A 27,528-nucleotide genomic window follows, 5' to 3' on the forward strand; every position below is an offset into this window, starting at 1 on the left:
CTCCACGCCCCTGCTTTATATGAATGTGGAATCCAAATTGATACTCCACTTAAGATTCCGGAATTCCCTAACCAAAAAATACAATAGTTCAAGGTTGATCATATCACCTGGAGCCTTAGGATAAGCAACACAAAATTGTTCTCTAGGGAAACTTTAAAAACCAGGATGTAAGGCACAATCATAGGAAAAAAATTGTACTCACTATAGAGAAACTCCCACAACTCTACACACACACAGACACACAACTAAAACCAGAAGGAAATAAGTGCCACAGGGAAGAAAGAGCTAACTGTAAAACACAGGATGATTAATATTCCAGAGCCTAAAATTATGACAAAATATAAGAGAGAGCATAAAATAAGTATGACTGAATCATTAAAAGATAAAATGAATCTTATATAGCGTAATGAACAATCAGGACATCATGAAAAAGAAAACAGATCAATTTTTTAGAGAACTAAACAGAACTTATGGAAACAAAATACAGATATCATTTGGTATATAAAATTCAATGTATGGGTTAAGTAAATTTTAATCTTCAATATCTAGGGTGTTCATTAAAATTCAACAGAAATCTCTAAAGTAATTGTTTAAAAAGAGAATAAAAATAAAGGAGTCAAAATGAAGAATGCAAAATAGGCTGGTCACTATTCTAAGTTCTTCATCTATTTTATCACTTACTGCTCACAGTCTTTGAGGTGGATAGTGCCACTTTTTGTATACGAAGAAAGTGAGTCTCAAACGGATTACATATCCTGGTTACATGGTTAGCAAGGGAGGGAACCAAGCCCGGATAGGCTGTCTCTAGACGCCATGCTCTTAACCATGACTGCAAGGTATATAACAGGCAGGAGAAAAGCAGAGCAAAGCAAATAGAAGTCACAAAACAAGATGCCAGAAATAAAACATCATCACTAATCACAATGTATTTAGATGAAATAAATAATGAGTTAAAAGATTTACAGATTTCATTTGTTTAACTGAGACAAAGCAAAATTAAAACTTAAAACTGGTTGAAAGCTTAGAAGAATAACAGAAAGAGGTCAAAAGTTAGAGCCAGAAAAAGAGACACCTGAGAAATACTAATCAATGGAAATGTTATCACTCAAGCCTCCCTCAGGTTCATAGGTACCTGAAACCCACCTTGGCCTGACACTTACCAGCTCTGTGCCTGAGCGAGACATTCAATCCCCCGGAATCTTCGTTCACTCACCTGTGAATGTAAGGAACGATCCCTCCTTCCATCCGGCCAATTTGTATTGACTGCTGTGCCACGGGTACTGCTCAAGCCACCTGAGGTCCGTCAGTGAACAAATAAGGATCCTTGTCCCTGTAGGACTGAGGAAGAGCAGAACATAAACTACAGTCGTGACAGTCATGTGAAATATATGGTATTATAGAGGGTGATAGAAATAATATGATCCGGGAGAGGGGGTTTCTGGGGCAGAGACAAGGGGAAGGCAGTTTCCAGTTTAAAATGAGATGGCCAGAGCTGGCCTCACTGAGGACCTTGAGAAGGGGGTGCTAGTTGCTGAGCTCCCTCTAACACAGCACCGCACGCTGGGTGACGTGAACCACAGAGGCTCACGGTCTCACAGCCCTGGGGGCGGGGAGTCTGCAGGCAGGGTGTCAGCAGGGCTGGTTCCTCCTGAGGGCTGGGAGGGAGAGGCTGGTCCAGGCCTCTCTCCTTGGCTTGGAGACGACCGTCTTCTCTCCACATCTCAACCCGTCAACTCCCATGTACACGTGTCTCTGTGTCCACATTGCCCCTTTTTATCAGGACACAAGTCATACTGGATTAAGGCCCACCCTAATGACCTCTTCTTAACCAATGACATCTGCAACAACCCTATTACCAAACGGGGTCATGCTCTGTAGTCCTGGCGGTTAGGACTTCAGCATATGAGTTGGACAGAGACCGACCAGGGCAACAGGCCTGTGGGTGCATGTCTGATGTCCCCAAGGGCCAGCAGGGAGGCCAGTGTGGCTGGAGCGGAGTGAGCCAGGGAGAAAACCGGAGATGAGCTCAGCTTGGGGAGGGGGAGGAAAGCTGTAAGGTCACCATAAGGACTCTCGCTTCTTCACTGAGTGAAATGAGAAGCCATTGCAGGATTTTGAGCAGAGAAGATCACACCCAGGGTCTCAATCATGCCTGACTTAGGCGATGAGGATGAAAATATTTAGGCTTTTGAGCTGATAATAGTTAGACTACATGTTGGACTTTGAGTTGATGGTATAGTAAATGAGACTCTGGAGGGTGCTGGGATGACGTGGGTGCATATTGCATGTGGGATGGACAAGAACCAGTGGGGCCAAAGGGAAGAACTTGGTAGAATAATGGCCCCCAATATGTCCACGGTCTGATCCCTAGAATTCCCTGGGAATATGTCACAGTGCATGGCAAAAGGGACTCTGCAGGTGTGACTGTCAAGGACCTTGGGATAGCAGATCACTGTGGGAAAGCAAACGTCATCACGGAGGTCCTTAGTGGAGAGAGGCACATTGGTCAGAGACAGACATGTGAAGTGGCAGCAGAAGTCACAGTGACACAGGGCCCTGGGCCAAGGAGTGTGAGCACCTCTGCAAGCTGGGAAAGGTAGGAAGATGAATCCCTCCCAAGAGCCTCGGTGTGGAGCGCAGCCTTGGCCACATGTTGGTTTTAGCCCACTGACATTGACTTTGCACTTCTGCACCCTAGAACAGTGAGACAATGGATGTGTGTTACTTTAAGACACTGAGTCTGTGGTTCTTTGTTACAACAGCAATAGGAAAGGAACCCAGGAACCAACATGAACATGAACCACAGGCTGCCTGCTGTGCTGGCAGGAAGTCCTTTGTCTCTGATCCTGGGGGAGTGTCCTGTCTTCTGGCAGCATCCACAAACTACCTCATGCGAACTTGGCAGCTTGCAGGTGGTCAAATCTTAACCCTGCACAGTTCTTGATATTTAGTTAATAAAAAAGATGGTGTCATCATGGGTATTTTATCATCTTTTAAGTACACTTCAGTCTTCTAAATGAGAGACTGTGTAAATAGTTTTCAATCTTAATAATAAATAACTGTGGTTTTATTTGGTTACTTAAATTATGAATAATAATATTCACATTAGTAAAATTTATTAAAATCAACATTCTTCAATGAAAATATCAAGTTTCTTTTTGCATGAACATGTATTAACTACAAGAAATGTTCCATGCTTTGTTCTACGATTTAGAGTTAGAGTCTTAAAGAATAATAATTTCCTCAAAAGATATTATGGCGAGGGGATTTCTTTTGGTGTTACAGTTCCTACATAAAATCTGGTGCATGGCTCAGGCCACTGGGAACCTAGAGATGATCAAAATAAGGAGGCATTATAAACACAGAACAATTTTTAAAGGAATTAAAAAACTGGATGTGTGAAAACAAAGAATCAGAGTATATTTTGGTGAAATAAAACTATTTTTCAGCTTAAGCAAGACACTGGGTGAATAAATCTAAAAAGAAAAAAACACCCAGAGATTAGCAGCGAGTCATGCATGCAGTGTGACTGATCAAAAGCAAGTTGTTTCCAAACAGGTGTGCAGGCTTGATGCCTTCATGAATCAAGTCTGTGTGGCACCAGGCCACCTCGAATACATGTTGACGAGGTATGTATAAGCCCTTCAACATCCCAGCTCAAAGCCCACACACGAGCCACACGACCATCACCTACACGTCTGCAAAACACACATCATGGTGAAAAGCACTTTTCTTGCTCAGTAGCCGGTGGCAGAGCACTGTGAGCAGACAGAGATACAGGGACACAGGGACACAGAGGCACCTCCCCTCACTCAGCTGATAAACTTCCGTGCATTCCTGCGGACAGGACTGTCATAAAATGCACCATGCATTGATCCTCCTCCTAGGAAAGAAATGACAGGGTTGTCCTCAGGTTTGAGCAAGAGTGGCCAGGAGATCTCAGAAGAGCTGTTTCAGCACAACCAACAGAAACGATGGCCACCGTGACCACGAGACACGTCCCCTGCCATCTCGGTAGGCACTTGGGCTCCTGACAAAAGCTGGGCTCAGTAAAGGGTTGAGTAGAAGGCACAGACCTGAGGGATGCCCCAGCAATAGGCAGGAGGTAGGGCCTGGTTTATACTGCTCTGGGTGTATCCCATCCTCATCCGAATACGAAATCAGAAATTTGCAAAACAGCAGAGCTGGGATGGATCACCTACTCCAGACTCCTCTCCTTACAGTTAAAAGGGTGGCAGCCCTGAGAGGCAAAGCAACGTGCTAAAGGCAGAGCGTGGAAGTGGCACCGTGCCAACCCCCGTTCAAGGCCGCTAACAATGAGTATGGGGCCAAGGTCTCCAACTAGGAGAATGAGACAGTGTAAATACTTTGTTCCCCCCAAAACCCCAAATGTTTTTTAAAGGCACAAAAACTCACCTTAACCAGCTCTCTTCTGAAGGGGCTCTCTTCTGTCTCCGTCTTTCTGTCTGTCTCCATTTCTCTCTCTCAGACACAAACACATACAATTTTGTGAAAGGGGAATTCCTGCCATACAAAGACAGACTTCACATCTTCAGAAAGACACTTGACAAAGCACGTTTCTCAATTCAAGTCTTTGTGTGAGGTCTGAGCAACTGGCTTATCTTCTAGAACAATTGGTGGGTCCAAAAACAGGAGATCATCTTCCCCAAAGGAAGAGTTCTGGTCCGTGTTGATGAAGTTGGGGATGTCACATTTCATTAGCCTGTTCGGCTCCTCCTCTGGCCACCTGCTGCATCTGATGGCTTCCTGGAGCTGAATATCACTGTCAAGGGCAATGGTTGAGATACCAGCTTTGGCCTTGCCCAAGTGGTCCACTTCAATGACGTAGCAGTGAAAGAGGGACCTAGATTCGTCATTGCGCTGCCAGAGAACACCTTGGGCACCAGCGGCCTTCCAAAGTCTGACACAAAGCTGTTCAGTCTGAATCTCTTCTTGGGAGACTCTGCATTGCTATAAAGAAAACCAAAATAAAAGATCGCTCACACTCTAGCTCAGTGACCTGAAGAATCATAGTTTTTGCCATCTACTGAGTGCAAGTCCCTGCACAGAGCACGCTTACAAGCACTGGAAGTGAGAGACATCACTTCTGAACACATACAATTAAACCCAAGGCAAAAGTCTCAAGTGAGGGCCCTTGGACCATCCTGAAAAGACATCTTTCCCTGAGAATCTTCAATATTGCTGTACCGCACAACACTGTTTCTCAATGGGACACTCAGATCATCTTCATCAGAATTAGTTAAAGTGCCTCTTAAAATGCAGAATTCTGGGGTACAGACACTCAGCGTCTCCAGAGGTAGGGACCGGTAGTCTGTATTTTCAGAGCCAGCAAGATCACTAAACACGCTCACGTTTAACACCGCCGTCTACATCGGGTCACCTGAGCATCGACAGTGCTGTCTCACGGGGTGGGGGGGTGTCATGTGTGTCAGGGTGCTGATCTACCCACGAGACTCCCCTGATTCTCAGAACTGACAGTGCAGCCCCATTGGGCAAGAAATGCCACCACTTCACAATGCATACGCAGGGCGCCTGACTGACAGATACCATCAGTGATAGGAGAGGGGACAAAACTCAGGTCCCTGATCCCTTGTTTCACTTACTATGGGACAAATGATCAATTCAAGGGTAATAAATCAGTGAATGAGTGAATAACATGACTCTCGTTAGTCCCACGAGTGCCTGAAGAGGGAGCCTGGGCACACTGAGAACCATAACAGCCCATCTACTTAATTGCCATCCTTCCCAGATTTGTGTAAAGGTTACTTCCACCCAGGCAGTGACTCCTGATGGGCAAGAATCATGTCTGAACACACTCTCAAATCCAGAACAGAACCTGACAACAATTAGGCTCTGGAGTCTGTGTTTAGCGAGTGTGGAATCTCAGTGATTCCAGCTCTTACACCTTGCCTTCCCATCCCACCCCTCACGATATGGCCCTTATGACCAGTTCTCCCAGGGCTGGGGCCACGGAACCCATTTACAGGACTGGAACAATCTGATCATGTAAACCATCCCCCAGAATATCATCAAGAGTCACCTGCATTTCAGGGATCAGTAATCCCAGAAGCTTTGCAGTTCAGGCAGCTGAGGGATTTTTTATATCAGCTCTGTCTTCTACTGTGACTGCCTGGGTGACATCAGACAAGGAAGTCTCAAAAGCCTGAGCTTTTTCTTTCAGGAATAATCTACTTAACAAATCTCATTGACCATTTAACAAATGTGATGTGAAGATCAATGATTTACACAGGAGTACAACATTCACTAGGTCATGGATTTTGAATCCGAGGAAAATCATTTGAGAAAGATTGACAGAATTTAGCTTTAATGCAAATTTAAGTATTGTTACCATTCAGTAAATCATCTTCTTCCCCTACTTATCACTTCACCCAAGTTTAAAAGATGTTTGAGAACAGGGATGAGTGTGCCAGCAATCTGTGACCCAATAACCTAAAATGTCACCTAGGAAAAAGAGGGGAGAAACACATTTTTAAAAAGTATGGTGAGGACAGTGGGGCCATCCCCCAACTCCACACTAAGAACCTCTGAGTAATAGCTTTCCTGCCTACCTTGGGCATCAGCTGATGTGAAAACCCACCTAGAAACCACACTGTCCAGCAGCTCTTCCGTAACACAGGCTACACTTTCTCAGGGTTAAGAATTGGGTCAAGTAACCCCTTCGCTGAAGAATAAAGACAAAGGAGAACAAGAGAGTTCTTCCCCTCCCCAGAGGAGAGCCCAGACCTTGGGCTGCATGCACTGCACCCACCTCCCAGGAGAAGGATAAACTGGAGAAGGACGTCCTGTGAAACTAGGGCAGCAAAGGTAGAGATGGGAACAAATAGACCAGCTGGCCTGGGACAGCACCCTCCGTCGCTGCCTTGGTGGCTGCCTCCGCCCCCTCAGCACATCCTGCCCACCTCCGGTGGCTAAGCTGTCAGGGAAACCGTGCTTTGCGACCTGGGGCAACAGAGGCTGCCCCCAGGCCAAGCTGCTGGGGAGATGGGAGCTAAACCACTAGCTCCCAAGTGGCAGGCTCCATACCCTCGCCATCACCCCGCCGCCCCCGCAACTTAACGCACCCCCGGGGCAATATGACCCTGAGAAGGGTGACCTGGGAACGAGGGGCAGCAGAGGCCGCCCCCACGTCAGGCCTCCAGAGAGAAGGGAGCTTATCCTCCAGCTCGCAATAGGCAGCACCCCTCTCCTCTCCACCCCCTGATCTCACTGCGCCCACCTCCCAGGAGAAACCTGACCTGGTGTGTTGTGTCAGGCGAATCTTGGGCGGGAGAGGCCGTCCCCAGGCCAGGTCAGGGGAAAGGAGAAGAGGCCCCATTAGGCGGGGCAGCCGGCAGTCGCAGCTGCCTCTGCCCCTCGACCTCATCGCGTCCACCTCCCAGGAGCAAGCTGACCTAGAGACGGGCATCCGGCTTCTTGGGCAGCAGAGGACGCCCCCAGGGTTGGCCGTAGGGAAGAGGGGAGCTAATTGACAAGCTCCGCGCTGCAGGTCCTCTACCCCCGCCGTCGCCACCCTCGCACCTTAAAGGCACCGCCCAGGGCGCCCCTACCCAGCAGGCTGAATGGGACAGGTGTGTCTGCTGATCTGGGGCAGGAGAGGCCACTCCCACACCAGGCCATCGGGGAGACGGGAGCCAATCCACCAACTCCCCAAGGCATCCCCATCCCCCCGCATCAGCCACCGCTCCTGCCCCCTGACCTCACGGTGGCCTCCTCTAGGGAGCAGGCTGACCTGGAGATGGACGTCCGGCGAACTTGGGGCAACAGGGACCGCCCCCAGGGCAAACCATGAGGGGAAATGGGAGCAAATGGACTGGCTTCATGGGAAAACCCGCCGCTGCTGCCACCACCCACAAAGTACCACGCCCGCCTCCCGGGGTCAGGCTGACTAGGATACACGTGTCCCGTAACCCAGGGCAACAGAGACCGCCCCCAGGACAAGCCGCGGGGAAGATGGGAGCAAATGGGCCCGCTTCCCCGCTGCAGGCCCCCGATCCCCGCCACCCCTGCACCCTGACTACCCTGCCTCCCGCCCCCAGTTGGCTAAGTGGGACAGGGGTGTCCCGGAACCTGGGGCAGCAGAGGCCGCCTGCAGGCAACACGGTGCAGACATGGAGCTAATCCACAAGCTACCCCGGGGCAGCCTCCCTATCCCCGCAGCCACCACCTTACCAGCTCCCTGACCGCACCGCACCCATCTCCCAGGAGCAAGCTCACCTGGAGTCGGACCTCAGGCAAATCTCCGGCGGCAGAGGTCGCCCCCAGGCCAGGCCGCGAGGGAGAGAAGAAATGGAGCAGAGCTCCCTGGAACGGCCCCCCTCCCCCTGGCGCCGCCGCCGCTGCCGCCTCCCAGGAGCAAGCACACCTGGAGGCCGGCGTCCCGCCTCTAGGGCAGCGGAGGCCGCTCCTAGACTCCACCGCGGGGGAGAGCGGAGCGAATTGACCGGCTCCCCCGCGGCAGGCCCCCTACCAACGTGGGCCCCGCACCTTAACGACACCGCCTCCACTCCCCACTCAGCAAGCTGAGTGGGACAGGTGTGTCCGGCGACCTGGGGCAGCAGAGGCCGCTCCCAGGCCCGGCAGCCGGGACAAGGCAGCTATTCCACCAGTTCGCCTGGGGCAGCCGCGCTCCGCCCCTCTGCCGCTGCCGCCGCCCGCTGACTTAACCGCCCCACCTCCCAGGAGCAAGCTTACTCGGAGTCCAACATCTGGCGAATCTCCGGCGGCCAAGGCCCCCCCCCCCAGTCCAGGCTGCAGGGAAGAGAAGAAATCGACCGGCTTGCCCGGGCAGCCTCCCACCTGCCGCCGCCGCCGCCGCCGCCGCCCCAAACCATTGCACTAGCCTCCCGGGGTCAGGCTGACTGCGAGGAAGTGCACTTGCCTTCTGATCCTGGCTACGTGCCTGAGCACCTCCCTGCACCTCTACACTCCCTGTACCTCTGCACCCCTGCCACTCTCTGCACTTCTGCACTGCCTGCACCCCCGCATCCCCTGAACTGCCTGCACCCTCCACAGCCCCTGCACCCCTGCCACCACTTACACCTTTGCACTGCGTACACTCCTGCACCCCTGCATGTCCCACACACCACCTCTTGGGCCTGTGGCAGAGTCTCTGCTGTTAGACCAATGCACAGGGACTCACTCTTTGCCAGTATATGATGCATCAGTGGACGTCTGAGGTTGGCTGCAGGAAGGTACATGTTCCCGGTCACTAGCCTGGGCCACTAGGGTGATCTCTGGGAGGTCACCCAGGACGGGCTCAGAGATGCTGTTCTCTGGGAAGAGAGGAGTTGAAACTGCTCTTGAGGGCAGAGCTGTGCTCAGCAGGCGGTCCACGCTTCATGTTTTACACAGGGCTTCGGAGAAGTGAAACGGATCCGGCCAAGTAAGACCAGCCTGCTGTGCGCCCACCTCAGTCCTGGGCTCTGAGGCAGACCGACTGGCTCCCACCCTCAGGACCCAGTTTGGGCACCTGAATGTTCCCTTGGAGGCATCCTGTCAGTTCTCAGGAAGAAGTCTGGCTGCTTCCACCCCATGGCCCTCCCTCCCACTGTGCTAGCCTCAGGAAGGTTCCTTATTTGGGGAAGAAGGCAGCCCACCCCCTACCCCACCCCTCACCTTTCTCTAACCCAGGCTGGTGCTTTCTTTGCCCTTCAGAGTCTGGAAAGCCTTTCCCCTTCAGTTATGTCCCTTCTGAGATGGACTTGCTTCCACGCAATTCTAGGCGAGGATGCACCATGGAATGCATTGGGTAAGAGAACCAAAATAAATAGTTTCTTCTGTGAGGATTTCTGTTTATCTACTGAGGCTGGGCTGTGTGTAGTTTGCTACAGCTATTCGTGCGAGGGGCTAAAGCCGCCTGTGTGTCCTTGTTTTCATCTCCCCGCTGTCTTTGGGTTTTCCCTAGACACTCCTGAGACATTTACTTCTTTTAATTTTATTCCTGTTATTACACAGGGGCCCTACTGACATGGAGGTAAGGTGTTGGGGGAGCGGGACAGATTAGGGCATCTGTAGTCCTGTGATTAGTTCTCATTGAGCCTGTGCCCTGAGCTGTGACCTCCACAAGTATGTCTCCCTCCCCCACCCCAATTTGGGTGACACAGATGGTATTTCCCTTCTCCCAGGTAGGTTAGGCTCTGTAAAATAACTTCTCATTAAAAAACAAAACAAAACAAAACACAACCCCCCACAATTGAAGAGAATGTTCTGGGTGTATTTCAATAGAGCTATTTTTTTCCTTTCCTGGCAGAAAGCATGAGGAGTTTTCCTATGATCTTCACTCTGAGAACAGGGTACGGTCCTGGAAGTAAAATGCATGAAAAAGAGCAGGGGGATCCTCTGACTGGCCCCCTGGAGTTGTCACACTCAGACTTCCCCACGCTGAGCCTCCAGCTGGCCTCAGGGACCTGCTAAATCTGCCTGCCCCCGGGGATCTTACAAAAGCGGGTTCTGCCCTGGGAACTGTGACTCTCCAAGCCTGCCCGGCTGCCTCTCTGGGTTGGGAGAAGCTTTCCCCCTCAGTTTTCTTGTGGATCTAAGAAGACCAGTGGGTTTTCAGCTCCCTCAGCTCTGGTATTGTTTTCAGGACAGAAGGAGCAACTTCTGAGCTCCTCACAAGCTGGACCAGAGGCTGGAAGCCTCCCCTCCTCTGCCTCCATGCAGACAATCAGTGGCTGTGGTTCTAGCCGAGTTTCTGAAGATGTGGATTTAAACACACACATCCCAGCCCCCACAGGAGCACACAGTCCCATAAATCCCTACAACTTCCACTGGTAACTACGGAGCTGATGAGGACACGGCTTTCGGGACTGCAGTGGCCTGACTGCATGACTTGCTCCGTGGACAATTTACGTGCTTGTTCTGGGCCTTGTCTGAAGTGGCTTGCTTACTATACCTGGTACATGGGAAATATAAAATAAGTACTAGAACCTCCACTTCTCTCTCTTGGGCCTTCCGACCTAAAAAGTAATAAGTGAACTCAGACGGCCTAGTCACCTCAATGAGGTCAGACCAGCCTGGCTCTCCTGAGTGATGGGCACTGACTTGCACGTTTACTCGGAACAGTAGGGGAACTGCCTTCCTCTAACTGGGCCTCTCCCCACGCCAGGCACGCTCTCAGCTGAGACGGGGCCAACTCCCCCATTGAGGTGTGTGCTGGTGGCTTCGGTGTGACCTGGCCCTGCCAGGACATGAACCTGCAGTGAGGTGGAGTGTCAGGAGCGGGGGTCCCTGCTGGAGCAGCAGGAGGCCCGGTAACACCCTGCCCAGCCTGGTGCCTGGGGCTCCCCAACATCTCCTACGGCCTCCGGGTCAGCTCTGGTCCGGGCCACTCCATGCACCCTCCCAGTATCTTTTCATTAAGTCCCTTTTTTGCTTTTATCAGCCAGAGGTGGCTTCTGTTGCTTGTTCAGTGAAACAGTGCATCAGGAAACCAGACTACTTCTAAGATCAGTAAAATACCAACCTCGGTCAGCTCGCCGGGCAGACCGTGCAGCACAAAGGCCTGCACAGGGCTGTGCGAACGGCTTACGTGAAGGGTCCTCATCATCTGTCTTCAGAGATACAGAAGCTGGTAGTTCAGGTAAAACCACAGGGAGGGATTGAGGAATCCAAAGCTGGTTGGTTTCAAAGACTAACCGGTCGGACCAGACCCCTGAGCTGTGGTCAGAAGCCTGGCTCAGTGTCACGCAGACTCAGCACCCTAAGTGTCCGGTGGGGCTGGTGCTGTTCCCTTTACAGGCTCTCGTTGGGGATTCACTGTAGCCCCTTACACTCAGCAGGGAATCCAGCCCTCTTAGCCCCCACCCTGAGTGTTCCATGACACAAATCTCGGGAGTGTTTAATTTTCATCTTTGTTTAGGAGGATGAAGGTGGGGCAAGAGGAGACATAAATTCAAACTTAGTGACACCAAGTCACAGCCAGTACCTCCTCCTCGGAGAGCTATGTGCTCCCACAGTGGTGGCTGGGGGGCTGGGCAGAGCCCCTCCACTGGTCACAGTGGGACTCACTCCTCTGGCTGCAACTGATGGGTTGGACAACCAATCCAGAGGGGACAGAGCATCTTTCCCGGGAATTTGGAACTGACATACAGAAATTAATTTCACTCATCTGGGGATTGGGAGGAGGGTGGGAATCTAATGAAACCAGAGCAGGAGGGAAAGTTACAAGTGAATGAGAGAGAGACAAAGAGACTGAGCTTGTGAGAGCAAATAGTGGGAAGGAAGGAAAACAATTGGGACAGAGGAATTCCAGCCCCTGGCTGTCTAGTGTGTCCCAGCCCATCAACGAACCTGCGGGATGGTTGACATCATTCCAGTTTTGCAGATTAGGAAACAGGCTGAAAGACACAGGGGTTGGCTTCGGGTGCACAGTTAATTTAAGTGCCACTGGACCCCTCACTTCCCGCTGCCTGAAGGCACCATGATCCTCACATGGACCCTGCTGTGCTGACAGCCCAGCACCCTGATCAAAGGGACCCTGCGGGAGTGGGAACCTCTCTGAGTGTGGAGAGTTCCCTGCACCGAGATTCCATGCATCAGCAGGCTCCCGCTCACCCCAGGTTAACGTCTCCCCAGCTGTGCAGTCTCCCGACCCGCTTCCCTCCCTGCCAGGCACCCCCGGTCTTACCACCGAGTGTACAGCAGGAATTCAGGCACAGGGATGCCCAAAGCAACACGAGCCCACCGGCTGTACAAACAGCAGACTCCCAGCCCCACCTGGGCTCCATGGGGATAGTAGGTGTCCTCAACTTTCATGTATCTAAGGCTAACTGTTTCTTCAGCTGGAGGCTATAGAGAAAAATATAAGGCCCAAAACATGGTTCAGTGAGGAATTCCTCCAAGGACCAGACTCCAGAGTCTACAACCAGTTGTGCTGTCCCTCCTACCCCCTGACTTTGGGTGAGGTGGATTATTGATCAGCACAATTGCCGGTGGCCCAGCTCCTGGGCTTAGCTGCCCAGAGGGGGATGGGGGAATGGGTAAGGCCAGGGCACTCAGGAAGAGCACAGAGGCCCTGCCCTCACACCTCCGCACTTGTAAACCGTTCCCCAAACCTCAAGGCATCGGACAGAGTGCAGCCACCACAATAATGAGATGCTCCCATCTCTTCACTCACTCCTGTCGGTTCACTTACGTGCTGAGCATCCACTGGGTCACAGGACATGACACACAGGATGGCCGATGGGACAGGCTTGGTACTTACCCCTGGATCCTGTTCAGTCTGATGGAAGAATGATCACTCATAAATGGTTTCTCAAAAGGATACATAGACAGAAGACAAACTGCAGAGTGAATCAAATTTTAAAATATAAATGAAGATCCCCCAGTCTCCCCGCCTAAGCTTAACAGCATAAAGAAAATAGATCTTGCCTTTGATCACCAAGGAAGTGGTCATCCCCTCTCAGGAGGAAAGGAGAGTTATTCTTTGAGCAGGACACCGAAGTGCTCCATCGGATTGGACCAGGACCTCTGCATTCATTCAGCAAATCTGTATAAGCTCCTACTACATATGGGAATCTAGTAACTATACCCATTCCCAAGGGTCTTGGGCTTTATTAGTCAACAAAATAGACACGATTCCTCATCACTGGGGACTCAGAGTTTTAGCAGAGGAAACAGGCAGCATGTTGGGGGTAGCAAGAGCTTGGGGAAAAATAAGAGTGATATGAGCAAGCTCAGGTGATGCTGGTGGGGTGGGAGGCAGGCAGGAGGGAAAAAGGCAATCCTGGCAGATCTCACGGAGTAATGAACTTGAAGCAGAATAGATCCGGAGGAAGAAGGAAGAGCCGGAGCCAGAGGCCCCCAGAGTGATGGGGAGAGTGTGGATGGAGAGGCAGAGCATGCCGGATCCTGGAAGACTTTGGGACGACTTTGGCTCCTAAAGAAATGGTGACCCTTTTAGTGAGTTTTGATGGGATGGGTGATGTCCAATTTTTGCTTTTGTTTTGTTTTTTGGGGGGGAGGGTAATTTATTTTAGTGAAGGTGCTGTGGTTTTAACCCAGGATCTCATGCATGCTAAGCATGCGCTCTATCACTGAGCTACACCCACCACCTCAATGGATGCTTTTATAGGATCCCTCTGACTCTGTGTGGATGAGATTGTAGAAAAGCAAAGATGGAAGAAGGAGGCTATTTGGTGTCCAAGAAGGCGCTGAAGGTGGCTCCTAGGAAGGTGGGGAACAGGGAGTAGGTGGTTAATGAAGACAGAGTAGCCAGAATTAGAAAATTAGAAAAAACAAGCTGGATTTGCTGTGTGTGTGTAAGAGAAAGGGAGAGAAAGAACATGGTTCCAACATCTGGACCTGGAAAATGGGATGGATGTCCTCTCCATCCACAGGGGATGGGACAAGATGGGGCTGAGCAGGTGGAAAGGGGCTGGAATCAGCTCAGTTCTTCAATGTCATGGTTAAGGAGTCTATTAGATATTGCCACAGAAATGCCCAATAGGTAGAGGAGTGTGGTTTTTTGTTTTCTTTCTTTTTAATATTAAAAAATATAATTTAAATGTATTAATTTTATTATGTGAATGAGTTTGGAATTTTATTTCATGCCAAGGTATACATTATAATAGCCAAATGGAAAATATATCAGAAAAGGGGAGGAATGAGTGCTTTCACATAAACTGACTGTCCATAACGTAGGTTAAATTTCAATAAAACCAGTCTTCAGTGCAAAAACCTCATCTTGGTGTTACATAAAATTAAATGAAAAAGGACTATGTTGATGTATCATTATTTCATGTTACATAATAGCCCCAAACCAACACACTGTTTAACTATGAGGCTTGTAGAAATACTATTCACTTTATTGACATAAATACAGAAATGCAGAAAGGTTCTAAGGTAGAATAAGCATCTTAGTGGAAATAATAGAGATCTGAGCATTTTACATGATACGTATGGACTGATTCAAAATTTGGAAAAGTAATTTACACAGTAGAACATATGTATGAATGTGAAAGCAAGATGAACGAAAGAAAAAGAATTTGAGTATCAGGGAGAGAGTTCCAAATGGAAAGGGCAAATCAGGGAGTTTTGGACAAATCGAGAAATTGATGGCATGTCAATTTCCAAGTCTGGTTGCTTCCACCAAAGGTATAGCAGAGAGAGAGAGGAGAGACCCAGGACCCATCTCCGGGGCACATTCACAGTAAATGTTTGGAAAAAAGAGGAGACGTTGGCAAAAGACCAGCCAGTGGATCGAAAGCAGAACGATGGGCTGGAGGCCAAGTAAAGCAGGAACACGGGGGAGGAGAGATGGCAGAGCTGGGTCAAATGCTGCCAAAGGGCCACGCATGATGAAGACTAAAAACTGACCACAATATTTAGCAACGTGCGGTCACTGATAGCCTTGACAGAGCAGTTTCCATAGAGCGAGGGATCAGGGGAAAAGCCAGAGTGGGTGCAAAAGGGGATGGCTCAGGAGAATATGCAGACAGTGAGTTTAAACTACTCATTAAAGATTTGCTGCAAAGACATGGGCTGGCAATTGGTGGGGGTGAATTAGGGTCAAAGAGTGCTGTTTGTTTCTTTTAAGAGGAGGGTCTTTTATATACTGATAGGAGCCAACTAGCCAGAGAACAAAATAGATGAGTTAGTGACAGAGAGGATGGATGTGGGAGTGACAGCCTGGAGAAGATTGGATGGATGGGCCCCCTGGCGACTTTTGGATGATCTGGCTTTCGATGTCACCTGTAATAAGAGGTGGGGCAGCGAGAGTTAGGTCACAGACATCAGAAGGCAAGCGGGTGTGCTGGGAGTTGCTGGTGAAAGTTCTCTTCTGTTGGCTTCAGTTTGCTTGGTCAAAGTAGAAAAGTAAACTTACCAGCTGAGGAACGAGGAGGAAGAGTTACTGGAGTCATGAGCAGAAGATACGGAAGAGCCTTCAGGGACAATGGGACAGTGAAAAGAGCACAGGGAGACGGGGGGAGTGTGCTCTCAGAAAGTTGCATTTTATCTTTGAGGTCCCCAAGTGTTGGATGTGTGATTGCCCTTCCTGCTGTCTACAAAATAAAAATTGATTATGGTTCAGGGAAAATGCTATTTCATTCTAAGAGGCTGCCTGCTTCTCAGGAATGGTCATCTTAAACTGCAAACATTACAAAAATGTTGAAAAGAAGAACTTGTGTACCCAATGCCCCACTATTTTCTATAAATTTGGTTGCTATTTAGTTCCCCTATCAATACCACAGAACCGATACTGCCTAGGATGGAGATACATCGATGCTTACATGGAAATGAAATCTGTATCTTTTTCCTAAACTCCATGGCTTCCTTAACATCCCATTCCCCTTGGAATTTAGGGGTGTCCGGTATAAGAAATGAGAAACAGTTTGAGAAAATCCCGGCTCAGAATTACACAGCACAACCTCAGCTCAGAAATATACAGCCGTAAAAATGCTTAGAAGCAAAACTCCGTAACTACTCAAAGAATTTTGCAAACCTGGGCCTGCCCAGATGTTTCCAAACTGGAAAGGTACTCCAATCACCTGACCGGGAACCAGAGGCTGGTCAGCCTTTTCTGTAAAAGCCAGAGAGTAAATATTTTCAGTTTTGCAGATCATTTTGTTGTAACCATGCAGGTCTGCAATAAGAAAGTGAAGAGCACTGGGAGACAGGAAACAAATGGGCATGCCCACACCCTCCCTTCCACTCAGGGCAGCTTCTCTGTGGTGGGGAGCTTTGCCACAATGACTTGTTTCTTTGTTTCCATTGGTTTCTTTGTTTCCACCTTACTGCTCAAGCTCAGAAATTCAAGTGAGCCTTGTCCTTCAGCATCCATGCAGAGAGAAGGCTGAGCAGGGGTGGGGACCCCACCTGACAGAGAAGAGAGATGGCTTGTCACCATGACATGAGACAATCACACCTTCCGGGGTGAAAGGGAACAAAGATAAGGGAAGGGAACAGCAGTGGGACCCCTGGGTCACCTGCCAGGCTTGCTCTCCCTCAACGGCCACCCTGGGGGCCTGGGTGGTGTTGGAACTCAGCTACAGTGATTAGGCTGAGGGGACTCAGGATAAAGGTCCCTCCGTCTCCACACCGGGTTCCAAACGCAGCCTCTCTAAGTCTACCCTCTGAGTTTCTGGAACTCAGCTTGAAGAATACATGTTCAGGCCAGACCCAGAGCCCAAGCCAAACACGACAGGGGTCACGTGGGGTTGTAAGCCCGTGCTCAGTGGTCGGGGTCTCCTTGCAAATCTGCAGAAATCCCTGTTCCGCCTCATTCCTGGGAGAAACCCCACATCTCCTCCTGCTCTGTGTGTTCTTCTCTTGAGGCTACTGTCCTGCAGGGATGCAGGGTCCTTGAACCTGGCCCTCCAAACGTACATAAGCAGCCTGTTCGATAAAACAAATTATGCACTTTTTCACATTTGCCAGTTTTTTGATTCCAGAAAGGCTGTGGGACTCTTTCTCACTGTCTCCTGTGCCCCCACCACTTGGTGGCCCTCTCCTCATGGAAACACGATTTCCCACAACTGCACCCTGCCTCCCAGCTTGTCAGAGGGGAGTGGCCCACAAAGACACAGGTGTTTGTGAGGATCCTGTCCCCCAGCAGAAAGCCTACTCCTGGAGCCACGGACAGGGATCTGGCCTCCTGAGCCGCTCAGCTCTAATTGAAAGCCTAAACTGGGGACCCCGAAAATTGCTGAATGACTTTGTGAGTCACCTGGGCTGGAGGGGCCTGATTTTTCTTTCCAGGAATGCATGTAGCGCAGCCTCCATTTTCAGGGCTGACATTCATGATGGATCTAGTTCCCCCAATTGCACCCCAGGAAGGAGAGGCCCTTCCATCCCACTGGTTAGAAACCCAGCCCAGGGGAGTTCCGAAGCACCACATCGCTGTCAGGTCCAGCATCCCTGCAGAGTGGCCCCTGCCCCTGAATGAGCCCCTTCCCTGGGTCTTCCCTGCCCAGACATGACCACACCCCTGGTGGTGCTGGGGAAGGCAGGGAGTGCAGTGAGGGGTGGGGGGAGCAGAGCCCCTTGCTCTGGAGTGAGGGTTCTTGGGGAGACCACAGAGCAAGGCACACACCACCCCCACCCTATACCCCAAACTCTTAGCTCCAACAACACAGGGGCCACTCTGCGCCCTCTCACCGTGGCTCTCCTGTGAGACTGCACCCAACCCGGCATCTGGCACCCCAGCCCTACCTCCCCTCTTATGACAGATCCCGTCTTCTTGGAAACTGCCTAGCAGCGCGTATTCAAGGCCGGCAGCGGGCCCGGCGGATCTGCACTTCAGATGCCCTACCTGGCCAGCCGTGCGTGCCTGGGCTCAGTCCTCTATCTTGCCCACCGGTAGCCTGGGTCCACGTCCAGTGCAAGCGGAGGCCGCGGAGCCCAGGCTGATCCCCACACACGGACAGGTGAGGGTGCCCCCGCCCCGCTGCCCCGCTGCCCCGCCGTCCCGCCCACTGGTGGCAGCACCGCCCCAGCCTCCGGCCGGCGCCACCTGCAGGTCAGGACTTCCGCGCGGCCCCGCCCGCCACGGCCCAGCCCAGCTGTCCCATAAGCCTCCCCCCACCCCCGTCCTGGCCGCGCCCTGCCTCCCATTGGCTCCGCAAGTTCTGCTCTCGCACATCTAGACTCGGGAGGACGCACGACGCAAGCGCTAGGGGAGGGCCCCGCGGCGTTGCCATGGTTACAGGCGCCGCGCTCCGCGCGGACCGGCGTGCGCTTCTGGGGCGGGGAGCGGGCTCCGGAAGTGTGTAGCTGCCAGGGACCATGGCGGTGCTTGCTGCTGGGGATGGCGACTTGCACGGCCGGGCGACTAGTTCTGGCCTGGTCAGTCGGCGGCAGACATCCTGTCTGGGGCGGCGTCCCACAGACGGTAAACGTACGTCCGCGCCATCGGCGGGGCCGTTGGACATGAACCGGGGTGGGATGGGGGTTGGGGTGGTGGCCGGGGAGGGCTGCGGTGCCGGGGAGCGTGTTGGGGCGGAGCGGGGCAGGGCTTGGGCACAGCCTCAAGCTTTCCTCCCCCTCAGGCCCTGGGGCTGGGGCCGCGAGTCTGGGTCGCCCTTGGTGGCCGCGGCCTCCCAGAAACCCCCGGGAAGGGCAGGCGGAGGACCCATCTTAGATGAAGCGGGGCCTTACCCGGGTTTTGAAGAGCCCCAGAATCAGATGTTGGAATGGGGTGGTTTATCAGCCTTGTTTATCTGCAGGGAAATTTCAGTTCCATCCAGATGTTGGTTCCTTCAGTCAACCTCAGGAATAAGACACAAGGGTCAGTGCCGATAAGCAGTTATCTAGGGCTTGACTCAAAATAAACTATGCGGGGTGTAGGGGTGGTAGATGGGACCCTCTCTCTTGAAGTTAGCAGTCTTCTGGGATTAGAGGCCCCAGCTGAGGATTAAATCCTCATCTGCAGTAATGGAGGTTGTGAGAAACACACAGAAGGGAGGGGTGTGGTGGCGGTAACTCATTACAGAATCCAGGACCCTTGCCTGTCTCTTGTGTAGAAGAGTCTCGCCTAGGATAGGGCAGCAGTTTTGAAAGTGTATCCAAGGCCCCGGTGGTGCAAGACCATTTTCATAGAAACGCCGGGATGTCACCTGCCTTTTGCACACTCTTGCTCTCCCGAGTTCCTGTGGGGTTTTCCAGGGAAAACCTGGCCTGTGATATCACAAAACAGGGAATGCAGAGGCAGATAGGAGAATTCAGCTCTCACCAGTCCAAAAGAGATTTGCAGAAATTAAAATCACTGCTATTCTTCTCACTAATGGTTTTTGTTTTGAAAAATAGAATTATATTTTGTTTAAGAGTATTAATGGTAACATATAGTAGATTGTTATTATTTTTAAGTGAATTCATACACTTTTTCTAACTTCTTATTTAACTTCTAACACAGGAAATATTGATAGATTTAACTCACATAAATAACAGCCTTTTGGAGTTCTCAGTAATTGTTAAGAGTGTATAGGGTTCTGTAGAACAAGAAGTTTGAGAGCCCCTGGAGAACGGGTTCTCAGGTGCTAGTCAGGTGCTTAGTGGTGTTAGACGGATGCCAAGATGTCTTCCGCAACTGCTCCCGGACTTGAAGTAATTGGCCACATGGAGATGGGTGGGCAGTGCCTCCAGTTTACAAACCAGAAGCTGCTGAATGTGTCTGGAGTCTAGGCCATGGGGTGTGCAGGGATTCCCTTTGTATCTGTTCTATCTAAGCCGGGATTCCTGTGCAGAGGCCTGGCCTTGAAGACCCGCCCTCCTTTGCTCCCTGCCAGGTACCTTCTGTGTGACTTCAACCCTCCAGAGGGCTTCAGCCTTCGTAGGAACGTCTGCATCCACATTGCCTTCCTCCTGAAGACCCTGCTGGAGATGGAAGAGCCGGTACTGGTGCTATCCCCTTGGGGCCACCTCTACCACTGGCAGAACCCCGACATCAACCAGGTCTGGATTCCCTGGTCCGACTCCTTTGACCTCCCAAGTCTCAAAAGAAACATCCCTGACACTGAGTACGAGCAGTTCATTGCAGGTGAGGTGGTGGTCACTTAACTGGGGCCAGGTGGTCGTTGTTCTGGTTCCGAATGAACATCGGGCCATCTTACTTTGGGCTTGTCGGTCTGCTTAGGGGCCCTGCTCAAGTTTCCCACACTGCAGGTGAATTTGGTTTTTCCATAGTTTTTTCGGGAAGTCAATTTGAAGTGTAGGAGCTCTATGTCCCCTCACCTCTGAAAAACCTGGCCTCCTAGTGAGATGGAGTAGTGACAAGGAGGACACTGCCACATAGGCCTTGTCCCAGAAGGACTCGCTCCCTGTGCAGTCAGGGCTGTTCTTACCTGTAGGAAAACACGATGTGTGTGTAGCATAGGCCACGTGCTGGAGAAGATATGTAACTGCCCAGCCAGTATAATTTGGTCCTGCTCAAACTACCCATTTTAAGTTTTGTAAGAGGGAACAGTTCAAGATTTTCTTTGAATAAAGCTATTTAGAGCTTATCAATTTTTTTAAATTGAAATGTGGTTGATTTACAATGTTTTGTTAGTTTCAGGTATACAGCATAGTGATTCAGTTGTACATATACATAGTCTATTCTTTTTCAGGTTCTTTTCCATTATAGGTTGCAAGATACTGAATATCGTTCCCTGTGTTCTACAGTGAATCCTTGTCGTTTGTCTGTTTTACATATAGTAATTTGTATCTGTTAATCCCAAACTCCTAAGTTTGTTTTATAAGTCTGTGAGTCTGTTTTTGTTTTATAAATAAGTTCATTTGTATCATTTTTTAAAAATTCCACATATAAATGATATCATATGATACTTGTCTTTGTCTGACTTATTTCACTTAGTGAGATAATCTCCAGTTCCAACTAACTTGCTGTAAATGGCCTTATTTCCTTCTTTGTTACAACTGAGTAATACTCTGTTATATCTATATACCACATCTTTGTCCAGTCATCTGTCAGTGGACGTTTAGTTTGCTTCTATGTCTTGGCCACTGTAAACAGTGCTTCTGTGAACATTGGGGTGCGGGTATCTTTTGGAATTAAGGTTCCCTCTGGATATATGCCCAGGAGTGGGACTGCTGGATTAGGTGATAAGTCTTTTTCTTTTTTCTTTTTTTTTTTTGCCTTTTGAGGAATCTCCATACTGTTTTCCACAGTGGCTGCACCAAACTACATTCCCACCAACATTGTAGGAGGGTTTCCTTTTCTTCACAGCCTCTCCGGCATTTATGGCTTGTGGACTTTTGAATGATGGCCATTCTGACAGGTGTGAGATGATAACATTGTAGTTTGGAGCTGCATTTCTCTGATAATTGAGCGATATTGAGCATTTTTTTATATGCCTATTGGCCATTTGTGTGTCTTCATTGGAGAATTGCTTCTTTAGTTGTTCTGCCCATTTTTGGATTTGGTTGTTTATTTTTTTCTTATTAAGTTGTATGAACTATTTATATAGTCTAGAAATTAAGCCATGGTCAGTCTCATCATTTGCAAATATTTTCTCCCATTCCGTAGTTTGTCTTTTTGTTTTACTTATGGTTTCTATTGCTGTGCAAAAGTTTATAAGTTTAATTAGGTCTCATTTATTTATTTTGGCTTTTATTTCTGTTGTTTGGGTTGCTTAGATTGCCCTCGGAAAACATTGCTGAGATGTATGTCAAATAATGCTTTGCCTATGTTTTCTTGTGAGAAGTTTATACTGTCTTGTCTAATATTTAAGTCTTTAAGCCATTTTGAGTTTGTTTCTTTTTGTTTTTTTTGCGATTCTATTGTATGTTTTTGATTTGTGGTTACCTTATTCTTCAAATATATCAACCCATTACTATATCTATTTCCTTTAGACTGATAATCACGTAGGCTCCAACACATCCTAAGAATAACAAAGAAAAAAAAGAAAGAAAAAAATCTATATTTTCTTGCCCCCCTCTCCCATTCCCACCTTTTTTTATTTTGATGTCCTTTTTCATTTTTACATCTTTATGTTTATTCTCTTGTAACTCGTTATTGCATTTCCAACTGTGGTTTTCCTGTTTCTATAGCATCCTGCTTCCTTTCTGTTTAGAATAGAACCTTTTAATGTCTCTGTTAGGTTCAATATTGCTGAGTTATCTCACCTCCCTCCTCCCCCCCTAGGCCTCTGAATACTCAGTCCAGGAAAGCTAAACCATTCTAGCCTTCATCGGTTCTGGGAAAGCAATCTTCAGAGTGGGAAAAAACATTGAAAAATAATATTCTGTGCGTTTCTTTCTACCCTTGCCCAGAGATGAGAAACATCTGAAGGTAGGGGGAAAAAGTTGGAGGTGGGAACACAAAGTCTTTTCTCCATTTGCTACTGAAGAAATGATTGCTTTTGTAATTAGTGATGATGTCCTTTAGATTGGTGAGATCGAGATTCCACAGCTTCAGCGCCTGTGAATAACCAGCCGGAAGGAAGCCCTTTAGGGCCCCTGCAGTGGGAAAGGCAGCCCCTCTGAGCACCTGTTGTTCTGTATTTTTCCTGCCTCCACACGGGTTCGCTAGGCACCTTGCAGGACAATGCAGTTACCCTAGGTGGAGGACAGGGAGACCCCTGCTGTGTGGCGAGCCACAGGAGCCCACACTTGAAGGACAAAATGTAGAGTAGTGAGGCGGGCGTAGGAACAGAGGATGGATGAGACCCAGGATAGTGTCCTGGAGTCCAGCAGCCAAGGCTGGTGGGGCAGAAGGGGCCCTGGGGCATAGGCAGTCCTTGAGGGATCTGAAGCAAGATAGGAACCAAGAGACTGGATTCATGTGGGGGTACAGCGCCCCCTGGAGTCCGGGGGGCAGCTTAGCGAGCCCAGGGGGAGCGGGCACTTCCCCAAAGCTGGGTTGACAGGTCACAACCAACTCACTGGAGACCGAGAGGCACTGAGTCATTTTTAACTTTTTGTCCCTCTTCCTGGAAAAGAAACTGCTGCCTGTTAAATAGCCTGTGTCGTTAGTGAGAATTAAAGACATGAAGCAAGATTGCCTCAAAAGTCATCCATTGTGTAGTTGTTAGTAAGGGTCAAAGGCAAACTTGAATAGATGAAATGAAACTTTCATCAGAGGATTTTAAAATCCTTTAAAATAAAAATTCTTGCTGCCTTTGTTCTTTATTTCAGGGTTCACTTGGTGATAATAATAGTAACCAAAGCAATAGCAAACCCTACAGAACTCTGTCCTGCTGTTCCAGGAACGCTGTGTTCACGACAACCCAATGAGTTGACACCACTATGAGTTCCACTTTAAAGGTAAGGACATTCATTAATCACACGGCTAATAATGGCAGAGCTGGGACTTGAACCCAAGCTGTCTGGCCCCAGAGCCCTCTCTCAGCCCCTTCACTGCAGCTCATCACTTGGCATGCCTGACACAGGCCAGCATTTAAGAGCAGCGTGACCTTGGCCAAGGCTGCTTCACTGCTTGGTCTCTGATTCCTCATCTGTCAAATGGGGGTGTGGGCAGTGAACTCTGTGAGCTCAGTGGTCACTTCCTCCAGCTCTGCTATTCTACTGCTTTGAGTTAGTTTAGTAAGTATCCGAGCCCCTACATGGCTCACACATGGGCTGGCGCTTTGCTAGGCTCTGGTTTACGGAGAAAAGTAAGATCAGCCTGCTTCTCCAGGGAGCTTGTGTCCCTCCACGGAAAGCAGCTGCGAGGCCCAGGCTCCCTCGCTGGCAGTCGGGGGCTGGGCAGAAAAGTCTGATAAGAGAAGATGGAGGCAGAGGCCCTCCGGGAACAGTGGTGGCCACACAGCTCTCAGGAGCGGGAGAGTCTTTCCTGGCTGCTGAGAGGGGAGTCCTCATGAGGCCAGTAGTCCCCCCAAGCTAAGCCCTCAGGACAAAGATCCAGCCATCCCTTCAGTGTCACCATAGAGCCAGACCATCCTCATCACTGTGCCTCTGTGCTCCTTTGTCCTGGGGCCTCTCTTCCCCATACACCCAGAAGACTTTTCTCCCTCTCTTCTCTGAGTGTCCCCTCACTTCACCCGTGGTCCCTGCTTCCTGGGTAACCATCTCTGGAGTTGACGCTTTGCCCCCTCACACCCCCCCATTTGATCAGGAGCCTGGGTTGACCTCCTTGTGCTCACTTTCCACCTTCAGATCATTGCTCCTCCTCTCTTGGGAGCACCTGGAAAACCCAGATCCTTTCCTAGCAGTGTCTGCCACCCTGGCCTCCCTGCTCATCTGCCTCAGTCAGGAGCACCTGGACCACCAGCTCTGTATTGCCTCACCTCCTACCATCAAGATGTCAAAGTTCATTCTCCCTCCACCAACCAGTATGGTCATTTTAGGGTCTTCTTCTCCGTCAGCCTGAGCCAGCCACCCCCCATTCATCCTACCCCCGGGCTCATACCCGGGCGTGTCTCCACCCAGGTCCAGCCTGTCTCCTTTAAGTGCCCACCTCTAGCCGTCCAGCTGCTTCTCCACCAGCCTCCCTGGCCCTCCTTCACCCTCACTGGGGCATCAAGCACTGACTCCTCTGCTTTCCTGCCTGTCCACGTTCCTCTTACTTCCACTTCCCCACCTTCCAGCTCTGCATCCACAGTCAGCACTCTCTTTATGACAAACAAAACCCCCTTGACCCTTGATCTTTTCAGTTCCTCACCAGGACGACTTCCATCTCGCTTCACCCAGCTCTATTTGTTCTGAGCCTGCAGGCAGCAGGCTCTCCCAGCACAGATTTCTAAGACTACAAATCAATGCCCACCATGTTGCCACTGCCAGGCAATCCTCCAGGATTTCTCTTGTGAGCACATTTCCCCACTTACCACTCAGTGGTGTCAACATTCTCTGCTCTCTGCACACGTCTAAGCTTCCCTCTGTCTCTTCCCTGACTCCCAGCAGATGGCCTTGCCTCCTGCTTTGGAGAGAATGACATGTTACTGGAAAGAAACTCGCTCACCTGCAGCAAATCTGCTCACCTCACCTTTCATCTGTCCTTCTCCCACCTGCACTCTAGCTGTAGTTGTTCTTAATTTAGTGAGTTTAGTTGACATATATATACAAAGTTAAAAGCATAGCACACTGTAGGCTACCTTCTAGGGCTTACTTTTTCAGTTTAACATAGAGTGTATGATTCATCCATTTCGTTGCATGTACCTGCAGTTCATTTGTTTTAACTGATCTTAAATATTGTGTGTGTGAAAATAACACAAGAGAAGGGTAAGCCAGGATTCAGGATGCTGGTTACTTCCTGTGAGAAGAGGCCAAGTGCAGGATAGGGAAAGAGGACACAGTATGTCACTGTCAATATTCCTGTTATGATGCTGGGTGATATGTTCATAAATGTGTCTTATAATATTAATTTTAATACATAAATACCTCTGACAGGCACCTATGATGAGAATGTGTCATGAACCAAAACATACAATGGGTAATATTACATCATTATTGTTATGTAATCTTGTTATATTATATATTAATCATAGTCTTACGTTATTTGTTATGGGTTATATATTATATAGATGCATGAATGATATATTATGTATATAAACACCTACATATGTATTATATACTATCTGCTAATAAACAGAACATAATATGCAAGTATATTTTCTATTATGTATTATTTAATAAATAATAACATACTATATCCTGTTGTATGACATGGCACATAATCTTTAATAAAATAAGAAATCTGTCAATATATATTGGTAATTAATAAAATTAAAAAAAAAAAGCCCGCAACTTTTAACGCCGACACTGCTCCAGCTGTCTCTGTCTTGTCTCTTCCCTTTCATGGTCGAGGTCCTCACATTGCTATCCGTTCCCCCTTACATCTCCTTATCTTGAACCTTCCTCCTCCTCCCTTCCCATGCTACCTTCTGCCCCGTGGTCCCTCTAGTCACCAGCGGCCTCTGGGGCGCTGATTTGCGGGCACAGTCTCAGGCCCCAGCTCACCTGCCTGTCCGCCGCCTCTGCCACCGCTGGTGGGGGCAGGGTGGGGGGCAGAGTGCACCTCTTGTCCTGGAAGAGAACACAGCACAGACTCAGTGACCAGCAGCAGGTGTGGCCGGGACCTGCAGGACTTGGGGGAGAGCCAGACTGTCTGCATCCAGACTGGGGGCACTTGGAGTGTGAAGAAACCCAGTCCTCACTGCCCCTGAAGTGAGGAAAACACCCTCAGGGGAGTTAAAGTGCTTATGACCTAGGTCTGTTGGCTGGAAAGGATAAACGGGCCCCTAAGGGGAGCGTAGTTGATGTTCCAGGCCCCACCAAAGCCCTAAGGGCTGGCGGGGAACCAGGCTGGAAGCTCCACTGGACCCAGTGCCCCCTCGGGGATGGGGCCTTCGGGAACAAGCAGAAAGCCCTCGGTCTCTCGGGGGAATGGGGCAGTGTGGGAGCATCCCTGCAGCGAGTCAAGTGACGTCAGGGCCTGTGGGATCCGTTTGTATGGCCACATCGAGCCTCAGCAGAAGCCACAGCAGGAGTGGATTCCTGTCTCTCCAGCTGTCATCCTCCTGTCTGACTGCCAGGCTTCAGACCCGATCCCCTGGGGCGCCAGGACAGTTATAGACAGAGGCGGATCGGGGAGGCCTCAAGAGGGCGGTACTGGCCTTCCTGCCAACACAATTACAAGAAGATCAAACAATCCATCGATGGGAAGAAAATAAGAACCATGGTCACATCTGGACCCCAAGCTTAGACGTGGTGCATGGGTGACATTTATCGACAATCCAGCGAGGTTCTGGCCAGAGTTAGAGGCTAGGGCAGCAAGCCGGGAGTGACACTGAGGAGCATCATTGTGCAGAGGCTGGACTGGGGATCTGCAGGCTCCTCCCAGGTGAAGCCTCAGTGTTTGGGAGGTGGCTAAAATGCCTCCGTGTCACCAGCAAGTGATGCCACCTGTGGAAAATCAGCTGTAATTCTGAGATGGGTCAGCCCCGGGTGATGTGATAAAGGCTCCTACAAGAGGGGGCGCCAGATGGACAGTGAACCAACCGACAAGCTAATGAGATTCCCACCTGTGTTTTTCATGCTTTCGTAGCCAAGAATGAGGAGAGAGTTGAATGGCTCACCATGAATATTTTAACA

At 49.8% G+C, this 27,528-nt stretch overlaps 1 long non-coding RNA gene and 1 pseudogene across 1 annotated transcript; one reads left to right on the forward strand and one right to left on the reverse strand.

Annotated features, from left to right (window-relative positions):
• Window positions 1–7,405, reverse strand: part of LOC140694612 (melanocortin-2 receptor accessory protein 2-like) — a 75,054-nt pseudogene extending 67,649 nt beyond the window's left edge.
• A 12,908-nt stretch (window positions 7,406–20,313) lies between these two features.
• Window positions 20,314–24,817, forward strand: LOC140694614 (uncharacterized). The gene is made up of 3 exons (XR_012070195.1): window positions 20,314–20,518; window positions 23,614–23,742; window positions 24,595–24,817. It is a non-coding gene; the product is annotated as an uncharacterized lncRNA (long non-coding RNA).
• Window positions 24,818–27,528: the final 2,711 nt, after the last annotated feature.

The sequence above is a fragment of the Vicugna pacos genome, unplaced genomic scaffold, assembly GCF_048564905.1.
Source record: "Vicugna pacos unplaced genomic scaffold, VicPac4 scaffold_66, whole genome shotgun sequence".
Lineage (NCBI taxonomy): Eukaryota > Metazoa > Chordata > Mammalia > Artiodactyla > Camelidae > Vicugna > Vicugna pacos.